Genomic DNA, 12,950 nt, shown 5'->3' on the forward strand with positions numbered 1-12,950 from the left:
TACAGGCAGATGAGGGTGAAACAAACATTTTTTCTCAAGGTCAAAACAAATGATTTTTCTCTCCAAAAACTGGATGCAAATTTTTTTCCCCAAAAAAAATCCATACCCTCCCGAAAATCAAATGGTTGCTGCCTTATAGGTTGTTGTTCCTACTTTACTGTCCCATCTGGTTGCTCGTACATTTTCTGTTAATTATAAAAGAAAAAAAGCCAACATATTCAACGCATCACTAAATAATCCTAATTTAAGGGGGTAGACCTGGTATATAGGAGACAACTCTCACACATGTACTGAAAGTCATTAGTGCGTTTTGACATAGCTGTAAATTAAACAGTGATCAAGCATTTATGTTGTTTACATTACGCTGTGAGAATGATGCAGACAGATCCAGAAAATAGTTTTCAAAGGTACCAGGATTATAATTTAGTACACCAGACGCACGTTTCGTCTACATAAGACAGATCAGTGACGCTCAAATCAAAATATTTATCAGGCCAAACAAGTACAAAGTTGAAAAGCATTTATGATCCAAAATTTCAAAAAGTTGGGCCAAATACGGCTAAGGTAATTTATGCCTGGAATAATGAAATCCTTAGTTTTTCGAAAAAGTCAAAGATTTGTAAACAGAAAATTTATAAAAATGACCACATTATTGATATTCATGTCAACACCGAAATGTTGACTACTGGGCTGGTGATATCCTCGCGGACGAAACGTCCACCAGCAGTGGCATCGACCCAGTGGTGTAAATAGTTATCAAAAGTACCAGGATTATAATTTAGTACGCCAGACGCGCGTTTCGTATACATAAGACTCATAAGTAACGCTCAAATCCAAATATTTATAAAGCCAAACAAGCACAAAACTGAAGAGCATTGATGGCCCAAATACCAAAAGTTGGGCCAAATACGGCTAAGGAAATCTATGCCTGGGATAAGAAAATCCTTAGTTTTTCGAAAAAGTCAAAGTTTTTTAAACAGGAAAATGTACATGTTTGACATCACCAAACAATAACCTAAAGAACATTTTTTTTAAATGATGTGGATGAAAAGGAAGAAAATTACTTTTCGTTAATAAAATGCTTAAAAAAGAACCAATGAACTGACTCTCAGGTTTTCTGGAGCAACTATACTGATGTTAGTATCTTGTGGCATCATATTGAAAAAAATTTTGGAAGTATTGGTAAATTCGATTTAAACATATGAATAAAATAATGAAGTAATATGGTTTTTAATCGTGCTAAATCGTTGATACAGAGTTTGTACTTACTGTTTGTTTTGTGTGTGTTTTGTTAACAATACAAAAGGCATTATTCTAGAAAACCTGATCTGAACATCAATCCTAGTACAAGCATATGCTAATAGATTATCTACCTTAGATAGAGTCATACTGTCAAAACAGTGACAGCGTCTGACAGGGGCATTTTGTTGTCTGGGGAGAGAAACCAATAAGTAGTTGTGATAAGAATTATGTCAACTCATCTCAAGAATACTCGTCCCATACTGAAGATTACTGTTTTTCCTTATACAATTAATTACAATTATTAATGGGACAGAACTTCTTTGAATATTACACATTAAAAAAGTCTAGAACAGTCTGTACGATTTTTTGTAAGGGAAAAAATGAATTTTGTCCAAAATTTCTATTTTTGTGTGTTCCTTGTTAGCCAACTTGTTGAAAAGTTTGAAAATTTCAAACGGTAAAAATCGATATAGTTGTGTGATTTTAAGGATTAATAACCAAAAAATGTTCATTCATTTTTTTGCAGGAATAAAACGACAAAATTTATTCTGGCTAAAATTGAGACAAAAAATGTGTTATCTTAGCTGGTTAGACTTTTCGACATATCAATTATTAAAAACTGGGTTTGTTTTTACATTCAGGCTACTTGTATTACCATGATGTTTCAGATTTACTTGAAGATTTTAAGACATGCTTCTTCTATGCAATTTAATAAGTCGGGGATATTTCTAATAACAACATGTACAGAATCACTCAATGATTTTTACCTGCTAAAGTTTTTTTACCGTTTTCTAAGGTACCCTAAAACTGGTCATATTCAATAAACCCTACACATGAAATGAAACGGTGAATTTCCTCAAGACTTTGTCAGATGATGCATGGACCCCTATCATTTCTATGATGTTAATATTAGAAAAATTAAATGAGAGGAAATGTTTGGTATAATTAAGGCCTACCCCCTTAAACCAAATAAAGAAACAATAATGAAGTATTTCCTCAAAAAATATATTACCCCACAACCGCAAATGTCCATCTTTTTAGGTCGCATGTAGATTTATTTTGTGTTGTTGAGTTACTGCCGTATTGACGTATATCCAATAGCCTCATTTTTTTAAAATAAGAAAGTCAACACACTATAGTTAATATGGACGTTACGACATACGTTCATTGTTTTGAACAGAATATAAAAATAAATGAACCACTGAAACCATTGCAATCGCTTACGTAAATAGAACTACGTACACTATAACCTTATGAAATATTTAAGAAACATAACCATCTCCTGTCAATCATTTCAATACTTTATGCTATAACATATTTTATTTTAAAGGTACTCCACAATTATTTTTTTGTAAAGATGTGTTTCGAATAAAATATAACTATGTATATAAAATTACTAAAAAGAGATGTTAATTCTGTCAATTCCCGTTTTCTATTTCAATTCCGTATTCCGTTCCGTCTTTCGTTTTCAGCCTTTTAGCAACACCCCTAGTAACGAGTGATATTGCCAACGCTTGTCGCCAACGTCGCCTGGAATCGTATATATATAACTAAATGTTCCAAGGAGCCTGTGTTGTTTACATTATATTTTTATTTACAATTGATGCATGAAATAATGCCATCGTTATACTTTTTCTTTAGTTTCAGAGATACAAGTCAAAACTTAATTTCCCTCCTATGTTATATTTTTAGCCATGTTGGCCATGTTGGTTGGCAGACATGGTCATCAGATACATTTAAAAAAAAACTAAATACCTAAATGCTTAATTGTGGCCAAGTTTGGTAAAATTGTCTCAGTAGTTTAGGAGAACACTTTTGTAAAATATTACAAAAATTTACGAAAAATGGTTAAATTTGACTTTAAAGGGCAATAACTCCTTATGGGGTCAATTTACCATTTTGGTCATGCTGACTTATTCGTAAACCTTACTTTGCTGATGTTAATTGTAGTGTACAAATTATCACCATCTTTAATAATATTCAAAATAAAAACCAAAAACAACAAAATTTCCTTAAAACCACTAATTCAGGTATAGCAACCTCACAACAATTTGTCTAATTGGTCTGAAAAATTCAGAACAAATATATCTTAACCTAATGAATATTTTTAACTTGTCAAATTTACTCTAAATGCTTTAGTTTAAGAGGTATGTATATAAGCCAAAAACTGCATTTCACCCTATGTTCTATTTTTAGCTATGTCGGCCATGTTGGTTGGCAGGTGGGTTCATCGAACACAATTTTTAATCTAGATACCCTAAATATGATTGTGACCTTAGTAGTTTCAGGGGAAAAGATTTTTGTAAGATTACAAAAACTTACCAAAAATTATTAAAAATTTACTATAAAGGAAAAAAATTACAAAAATACTGAAATCCGAGGAAAATTCAATCGGAAAGTTCCTAATCACATGGCAAAATCAAATGACAAAACACATCAACCGAATGGACAACAACTGTCAAATTAATGACTTGGTTTAGGTATTTACAAATTTGGAAAATGGTGGATTGAACCTGGTTTTTGACGCTAAACTTCATTATTTTGCAACAGTCTCACCAATTTCGTTATATTTACAACGATGTGTTAACCTAAAGGGGTGAATTTACCATTTTGGTCAGGTTGACTTTTTGCAGACCTTTCTTTGCTGAGCATTATTGCTGTGTACAGTTTATCACTATCTTTAATAATATTCAAGATGATTACCAGACACTGAAAAATGCCCTTAAAATTACTATATCAGAGGCCAAATGGTCAATTGACCCCATAAGGAGTTATTTCCCTTTAAAGTCAAATTTAATCATTTATCGTAAATTTTTGTAATCTTTAACAAAAGTTTCCGCCTGAAATAATTGAAACAAATTTAACCAAACCGGCACTGTTATTTCAACGGTTATATCCTATTCCCGATTATTTATTTATTGATTGATTGATTGTATTTTAACGCTTCCTTCGCAGCTCTTACCTATATCGTAGCTGCAGTATTCATGCTTGGGGGAAACCTGATGCCAAAAATGCCAACCAAAGTTTGGCAGAACAATTGTTTAGAAATTTGAATGATTTATACACTGGCTAAGAGTGGAAACCAAAAAATTAACTCGTTCTATAAGTTAAGATTTAAATAGAACACGATATTTTTGTACCAGTAATAACCCAACACCAAGGCATGTGTCCCATTGACTAACACCTACAGTAATAGTATATATTGGAACACACGAATGATTCAAAAAAATATTTCGTTTTGAAAGGTACGATAACACGAATGAAGATAAGATTTTTCTGTTCAAAGGTGAATTATTATTTAACAAATCATATACAGTGTCCGCAACTTGTAATGTAAGATATTTCTACAGTACATTTGTACTCCGTTACACTCTTTTTATCTATCGACATAAATACTTGCTTTCATGATCTAACAGCCTGTTGCGCTAAGATGATTCATTTACCAAATTACTTTTTAATTAAATGTTGATTTGTTACTTGTGCCGGAATGAAATGGTTGTTTTTGAGACAATCACACAATAGTTAGACTATTTAAACATAACACATGTTTTCTTTCTTTTTCTTCCACTTCAAGTTTAGCCATATTAACGTCAACATTGTAGATTTCAATTAAAATATTTGATATTTAGTCAAATATATCAAATAGCTAAAGATTCTACGAAGCCATTTAAGGCCATGCTTATTCAATTTATTCCGATTTCATACAACAGATTTTTAATTTGATATAACAGATAAATAATTTGATATAACAGATTATCAATTTGATATAACAGATTATCAATTGATATAACAAATTATAAGAAATAGAAAAAACTATTTATAAATTTGATATAACAAAATGTAAATTTGATATAAAATAAAATATATTTGATAAAACAAAATGTAAATTTGATATTACAAAATGTAAATTTGATTTTACAAAATATAAATTTCATGATATACAATTACTGTCTTTTGATGAGGTTTTAGTAAAGTTTGAAAAAAACCCTGATATTCACTGAGGTCAATTAAACCACATATTTACTAAAACAAAAGACAGTAATTGTTTTATTCCATATCTAAAGAAAAAACAATGTATTTAATGAAAAATATTTATTTAAACCAATTGTACATCGCACATTTTACCATATTGATACATGTAAAAGCGCGTGACGTTTCGCACGATGAAGAACACTTTTCTCCAGGTGAATATGCATTTGTATTTTTAAAATCTAATTCATATAGAGAAACCTACTTAAATAATTCTTATATGGACAAAACCAAATTATGATAATTTGAAATAACTATTTATTAATTTTATATGACAAAACATAAATTTTATATGACAATTTACTAATGAATAGATTGTAGTTTCCACGATTCGCTATTTTAGTGAAGTGAAACAAACTAAAAATTATAAGTGATAGAGTACGGAAGCCTATTTAGGACCTCCCAAATGTATAATTTGAATTCGAAATCATGACTTCAAATCGTTATCATAAATTGTATAATTCGCTATAACGGACTTAATTTGTGATAACGAACTGGTTGAAATCTTTATTACATATTTTGTATTTCGCTATTACAAATACAATTCTTAATTACAATTGTTTTGTAATTTGTGATAACGAATTAAAATAGTTATAACGAATTGTATAATTGGTTTCAATTGATTAAACTCGTGTTAACGAATTTTAAGAATTTTGATAAATTCGTTATGATTGTCTTATTTTAATTTGTGATTTCGGATTAAACATTAATTATCACAGATTTTTAGGTCACTTGGGCCACAGGATAACTAGTTTATGAGTGTTTCTCCTCACTTTACGTCGGTCGCTGCTCATTAATTTTACTAAAATCTTCTTCGCTAGAACCTTTTCGCCATGATGAATCTAGCTTGACCACAAATTATTGGACATACAGTGAAACAATATTTTAGTGACTTTTTAATGTACAAATATAAACAAAAAAAGACTACACTCAGAGGTTTTTGTCCTGTAAACGGTTGGGCTAACTCATAAAAAGATACATAAGTACATCAGCCAGCGATCCAGTTTACTACACACAAAAACTCTTTGGATAAAAAATGTGTCTAATCAACATACTTCTTGGCCGATATAATTAAATGACTTACTTTTCATTGAAAGTCTGTTTATAGCGTTGAAAATTGAAAATCATTACTGTGTTTCGCCCCTGTATACATTTTACACAGAGGTACGAAAGTAGTTTAGCCAAAATGGTTTATCGAAGTCTAAAACCTGGGAACGAAAATCTAAAATACCAATCACATTCAAGTATTTGCTGATATGTTAATAATACTTAATAGCTATTAAAATATTAACAATAATAGGAGTACATTTACACGTTATTTATAAAACAAAAGTATAAAATGTAAAGAGGGGAAAAGAGAACAGAAGTGCACAGAAGATAAGGCTATCCTGTAATTAAGTTCTGTGAAGAATATGTGCAATGAAAACATGACCGACATGGCGTTGTTACATTCCACACAGGGGTAAAACGCAAGTCTTTTTTTTTTATTCTGCTAACCGCAATATACACATAGTTGATAATTAGCATCAGAAGATCTACGTACCGTCTATTTACATCAAATGTGTACAATGTAATTTTCTTTTCTTGATTTTTTTTTTTCATTTTTTGTTTTGGCTATTATTGTGAAAATTATTACAGAAAGGGAGAATTTTTCAATCAATTATGAAAGCAAAGATCTACAAATAATTCCATATGATCGAAAGCGACAATTGACTCTTTTTCTCCTTTTGTTATTGTTTTGCATGTTTGCCATGTTGTTTCGCAGGCGGGCTCATTGCATACATTCTGTAGAGTAGATACCCTAACTTTTTTCTCTCTATTTACTACACTTTCCTGATAACCTTATTTTCTTTTGCACATTATATTCTATGATCTTCTCCTTTGTATATGTTGTTTGTTTTTCGAGTTAAACATGTATATGCACTTCTATTATGTTTCGAACAACATTGCAAAACATCAAACGTATTGGTAAAAACGGTCAATTGTCGCGTTCAATCTTATGGAATTATTGGTAGAACATTGCTATCTCAGTGATCAGTTTCGCTATACTAATTGACTGAAGATTCTCTCTATCTATAATAATTGGCAAAATAATAGACATACAAATGTCACACAAAATGAAAAAAAAAACGTCAATAAAGGAAAATTATTCTTACAAATAATCATTTTACAATTTTGATATAAAAAGACAGTACGTAAATATTGTGATTCTAAACAATTCTTTATCTTAAGGGGTTTCAAGGTAAACTAACATAAACTTGCATTATAACCTTGTGTGTTTTTTTTGCGCCATGTCGTCCATGTTTATACACAGGCGGGTTCATTGCACATACTCTTCAAACATGATTTTTCTCTCTCTCATTATACCTCTTTCCAAGAATAACCTCAGCTTCTTGTGCACTCGTATTTTTTTCATCCTCTTTATATTTTATATTATGTTTTAAATTACATGAACTTCTTTTATCTTCATTATAACAAATCTTTTATATAATTAAGATATAAGAAAATATTTGAATATGATTGGTCTGTTAGATTTTCATTCCTATGTTTATACTTCAATGAACCATGCTGGTAAAACTAGTTATGTTGCCTCTGAATAAATTGTTCCCATGCGCAACGCATCAACAAATTATAATTAAACCAACTATACAATGTGTTATATTAAATTATCAAATTCGTGATAACGATTTAAATTCGTTATCACGAATATGATCCGTTATAACCAACTATACAATCCGTTATAACGATTTTAATTTGATTCCCACCAAATCGTTGTCACAAATTTATTCTGTTATATTGAATTATCAAATTCGTGATAACGATTTGATTTCGTTATCACGAATATGACTTTTTAACCAACTATACAATTCGTTTTAACGATTTTTATTTGATTTCCAATAAATTGTTGTCACAAATTTAATCTGTTGAATTATCAAATTCGTGATAACCATTTAAATTCGTAATTTCGGGATGTTTTTTGGAAGTCCTAAATGGGCTTTCGTATTTTTGAAAGCAGTTGTAGTTTTTATCCGTTGCTTTTACGACATAACATTTAATTATCTTGACTATGTTTAAATACATATGAATCCCCAAATCAGATTGTTGCACACTTAAGTGATTCCTTATGTGTACTGTCATATCAGTGCATATTTAAAATGTGAAAATCGTCAAATATTCTTGCCTTTTTATGTTATTTTGTATGACATTTGCAGCTCATTTTAAAATGACTTAGTACAGGCGTTTTTTCATGTAAAAAATGGTGAATTCAAGATGTAAACGCTAATAAGGCTAATGATACATTAAAAGAAAGAAATATATAATGACGGAAAGAAAACGCATTAGTAAAGTTATATCTGTGACACAGGTAACTCAGGTCTTTGTCAAAATAAAAGATTGAATTTCGAATGAGGTCTGGGTTGTCATACTGGATATTTACTTTAGTGTTAAGGTAAGTGTCTTTTTATAATCAGTATAAACGTTGTGTAGATCTGAGAAAATACTTGATTATTTACAATCTAGAATTTCTTTGATCAACAGTTTGACAAAGTTGAATTGTTATTTTTAGTTTATCATCATGCATCTCAATAAATCTTGATTGATAATGAATAATATTACGTCTTTTAAATTATAATCCTGGTACCTTTGCTAATTTATTAAGTATAATTTGCCCCGATTAAGTACCGAGTAAGCTTTTCTCATTACTTGGAGTCCGTCATCAGTCGTCGTCCGTTTTTGTCGTCGTCCGTTTTCGTCGTCAGATAACTTTTACAAAAAAAATTTCCACTCCAAATTTGACTTAACATATGGTAAAATATGGGGTACTTTCATTATTTGCATAGCGGTCAGTTTGCCTAATCATAACGAAAGCCATTGCAATAATATTATACATGCCCCTTGAATATAAATGCCAATATGCCAATTCTTAGGTCGTATGGACAGTTTGTCTGCATATAGTTGAATTGCACATACTTTTTGCGTTGGTTCGTGTACAAATGAACATTGAAAACTTTTGTTCTTTTCAGATCGGAAGCGTACCTATAGCGTAATTTTTACTAGTATATAAAATAACCATAAATCGTATAGAACCAAGATTAAATTTTCCCGAAATGTGTGTTACTGGAAGATTGATAAGTGTTCGTTCATTTGGGAAGACAATAATCATACATATTGTTTTCACTTGTAATCGCTTCTCAAACATAAGCTTAGGAGTTTGATGATGTGTCTTGGCAATATTATAATTTTTTTTGGAAAACCAGGGAAGTGATTATTTGAGCAAAAACAATATCTGAATCGATGAAGTTATAATGTGTCAAAAAAAAGTGGTTTGTTGTACATACCTATGTGTCTTGTTTCTTTTGAATAACTCATATCCTGGAAGATATCATCTGAATGATATCAAAAGTACAAGCGAATATACACATACATTCAAAGTAAAACAAATGCACAAATTTATCTTACATTAGCACATATATTGAAAAGTGACATACTGCTTGTTTATGTTAGAAAACGTTTTAAATCGTTGTTGGTTTGGACTTTGATGTCTTGGGAGGGAACAAAACTTAGTATCAAGAAAAATCTTCCATTAAATAAAAACACTAATTTTTAATAAACTTTGGTAATAGATAAAATTATAATAGATAAATATTGATACAATAAAATTAGTCAGTCAACACTACTGCAGTAGTATGAAAAAGGTTTTGTAGAAAAAACCTCAAAAATATTAAATGTTCTCTGTCTTATGCATATGCGAGAAGAAAATAACGTAAAATCGCAACATATCTGTATATTCCAAAAAAAAGAGTGTCTTTTCTGCAAGTGTCTGTAATAAATGTGCTGCATATAATGGTTATCAATAAAAAAACATGTTCTTACAATTTTAATGTTTTTCTTATCATTATATAAATAGCACATATTGTTATAGCTGAGAGGGTGATAGAGCAGAGTGTTACCCTGAGAAAACGCTGTCAACCGCTGCGAAGCAAAGGTTGACAATTCTTTTTCGAGAAGTATTAATCTGCTCTATTACCCTATCAGCTATGTGTTATTAATTTATCATAGTGAATATCCTATCATTATTGTCTTTCACAGATTCATAGATATAGGAAGATGTGGTGTGAGTGCCAATGAGACAACTCTCCATTCAAATAACAGTATATTAAAGTAAACCATTATAGGTCAATGTACGGCCTTCAACACGGAGCACTGACTCACACCGAACAACAAGCGAAAAAGGACCCCAAAATTACTAATGTAAAACCATTCAAACGGGAAAACAAACTGTCTAATCTTTATAAAAAACGAGAAACGAGAAACACGTATAAATTACATATACAAACGACAACTACTGTACATCAGATTCCTGACTTGGGACAGGTGCAAACATTTTATTAATTTATTTAAACTTATTTTCTATGACGTCATGTACACAACAGCGTTACATGTATTAGTAAAATCAACAAAAGTGTAGAAAGATGTTTTAAATTTTTATTTTGACCGTCACGTAATAAAATCTGAGCCAAAACGTAGAACTAAGCATTGTGTTTAATAATTTGATATAAATTCAATTCATTCAAGTTCCTTTTAATTATTGATTTTGATTGGTCTGGACGAGAGGGCGTCATTTACAAATCAAAGCGATGTAAGCACTGTAGGCAGTTAACCAAAAACCAAGGCAAACATAATTATGAAAACTGTGGAAATGGTGCTTCAATTTAAAAAAAACAAAAAAACATGAAACATTCATATATAATTATACATTTATGTTCGTTTAATGAATTAATCATTAAGGCAAATAATTCATATTTTATCAAGGTTTTCAATAGCAACGTATATATCAAGTATATTTTGTTTCATGGTCATCAGTCTTGAGTCAGCAGTGGTACAAATTCACAATGATTGCAGTTCTTCTTGTTGATCGTAATTGTTCGTATTAGTTGACTGTTAGTAGTTCAAGTTGACTTTAGTACGAGCTTGTAAAAGTATGAATGGATTTGCTTCCCTGGAAAGAAAACTGAGTTTGTGTTCTAGAGTACAAAAGTTATGAGACACAAATCAGACAAATGTTTACTACTACAGGGAATATCGGTGAGGTCTGACTGACCTGTCCATAGTTAATGTAAATGACTCCCACCTTCACCCCAAGTCCATGATATCTAAGTTTGGAATAAAATGACAGGTGTTAGGTCTAGCAAAGTGATATGCATATGTGACGCCTATGAGATTGACCTTGTATGTCATTCAATCTTTTTGAAATGACAAACAGGAATGAATATGATTTAGGAGTTGGTATCTCAATCTTTTACAAGTTCTCAAAATTCAAAAAACACACAAGAGGGTGTGGGTGACCCTAGGGACTACCCCTATGTTTCATTTGATTTTTTATATTGTCCCATAAATGAATATATATGGTTTAGGGGTGGGGATCTCATCTGTTTCCAAGTTATCAAACTGGATTGGGTAGGGTGACCCTTAGGACTCTTCCTGTATTTCATTTAACTAGTTCTTTTGTCCCATACATGAAAATATATGGTTTAATTTAAAGGTGGGATGTCGACTGTTTCCAAGTTCTCAAACAACAGCAAGGACTCCCCCTATATCTTATTTGATTTGTTATTTAGTCCCATCCATTAGTATATATGGTAAAGGGGTGTGGATCTCGACTGTTTCTAAGTTCTCAAACATGAGGGTGCAGTGACCCTAGGGACTCCCCCTATAATTCATTTGATTTGTTATATTGTCCAATACATGAATATATATGGTTTATGGGTGGAGATCTCAACCGTTTTCAAATTCTCAAACAGGAAGGGGTAGAGTGGCCCCACGTACTCCACATATATTTCGTATGATTTGTTATATTGTCCCATACATGAATATATATGGTTTAGGGGTGGGGATCTCGACTGTTTCCAAGTTCTTAAACAGGAGGGGTGGGATGACCCACAGGGACTACCCCTATATTTCATTTGATTTATTATATTAGTATATGACTATAAATTTTCTCTTTTCTCATTGGCTAAAAGCATAGGAAATCCTTTTTGATAAAACATTATATTCACCGCGGCAAAAATCACGAGAGGTTAATATAAGATTTGGAACAGCGTCCGTGTACCTAAATATAGAAACGGGGAATTCTTGTTAGCTATTTAAGGGATGTATAAATAAAATGGTTTTTAATTGAACGACCGAATAAATATCAACCAATCAGCGCTCTCGACATAAAATCGTTTCGATCTAGTTACATGTTTCCGGCAACAAAGTATGGCTGGAGCAGCAGAAGTAGCTACTGAAAAACGCTTTTCATCGTTAAATAATGAGGAAATTAAGAAGATTTTGATAGAAAAGGATTCTAAAAATACTCGCCGATCAACAGATTCTAGCGTGAGGACATTTAAATTTAATCCAAGCATAAAATAAAAACAGTCTAGGCAAAATACCATCTAACCAAGGATATATTTCACAATCTAAAAATATTAAAATGACACTGAGAACTAAAGAGTCATATAATAAAGCAATTGTTGACTTTTGATATCAGCTGATACAATGATTTATCAACCCAAGAGATGTGATATTCATCTCGGCCGTTGGCCTTGGTGAATATCACATCTCTGGGGTTGATAAATCATTGTATCAACATAATCAAAAGTCAATAATTGTATATTGTCCCATACATGAATATATAT

At 31.1% G+C, this 12,950-nt stretch overlaps 1 protein-coding gene across 3 annotated transcripts in view; it reads left to right on the plus strand.

The window, feature by feature from the left end:
• Window positions 1-12,950, plus strand: part of LOC139528498 (uncharacterized) — a 403,824-nt gene that overhangs the window by 276,103 nt on the left and 114,771 nt on the right. The window contains exon 1 of one of the 3 annotated variants that reach the window (XM_071324524.1): window positions 8,477-8,719. The exons of the other annotated variants lie outside the window; for them this stretch is intronic. The gene's annotated coding sequence lies outside the window, so the exon portion shown is untranslated. Of the gene's footprint in view, window positions 1-8,476; window positions 8,720-12,950 lie in introns of those variants that run through there. 3 annotated transcript variants of the gene reach the window in all.

Source organism: Mytilus edulis, chromosome 1 (genome assembly GCF_963676685.1).
Source record: "Mytilus edulis chromosome 1, xbMytEdul2.2, whole genome shotgun sequence".
Classification (NCBI taxonomy): domain Eukaryota; kingdom Metazoa; phylum Mollusca; class Bivalvia; order Mytilida; family Mytilidae; genus Mytilus; species Mytilus edulis.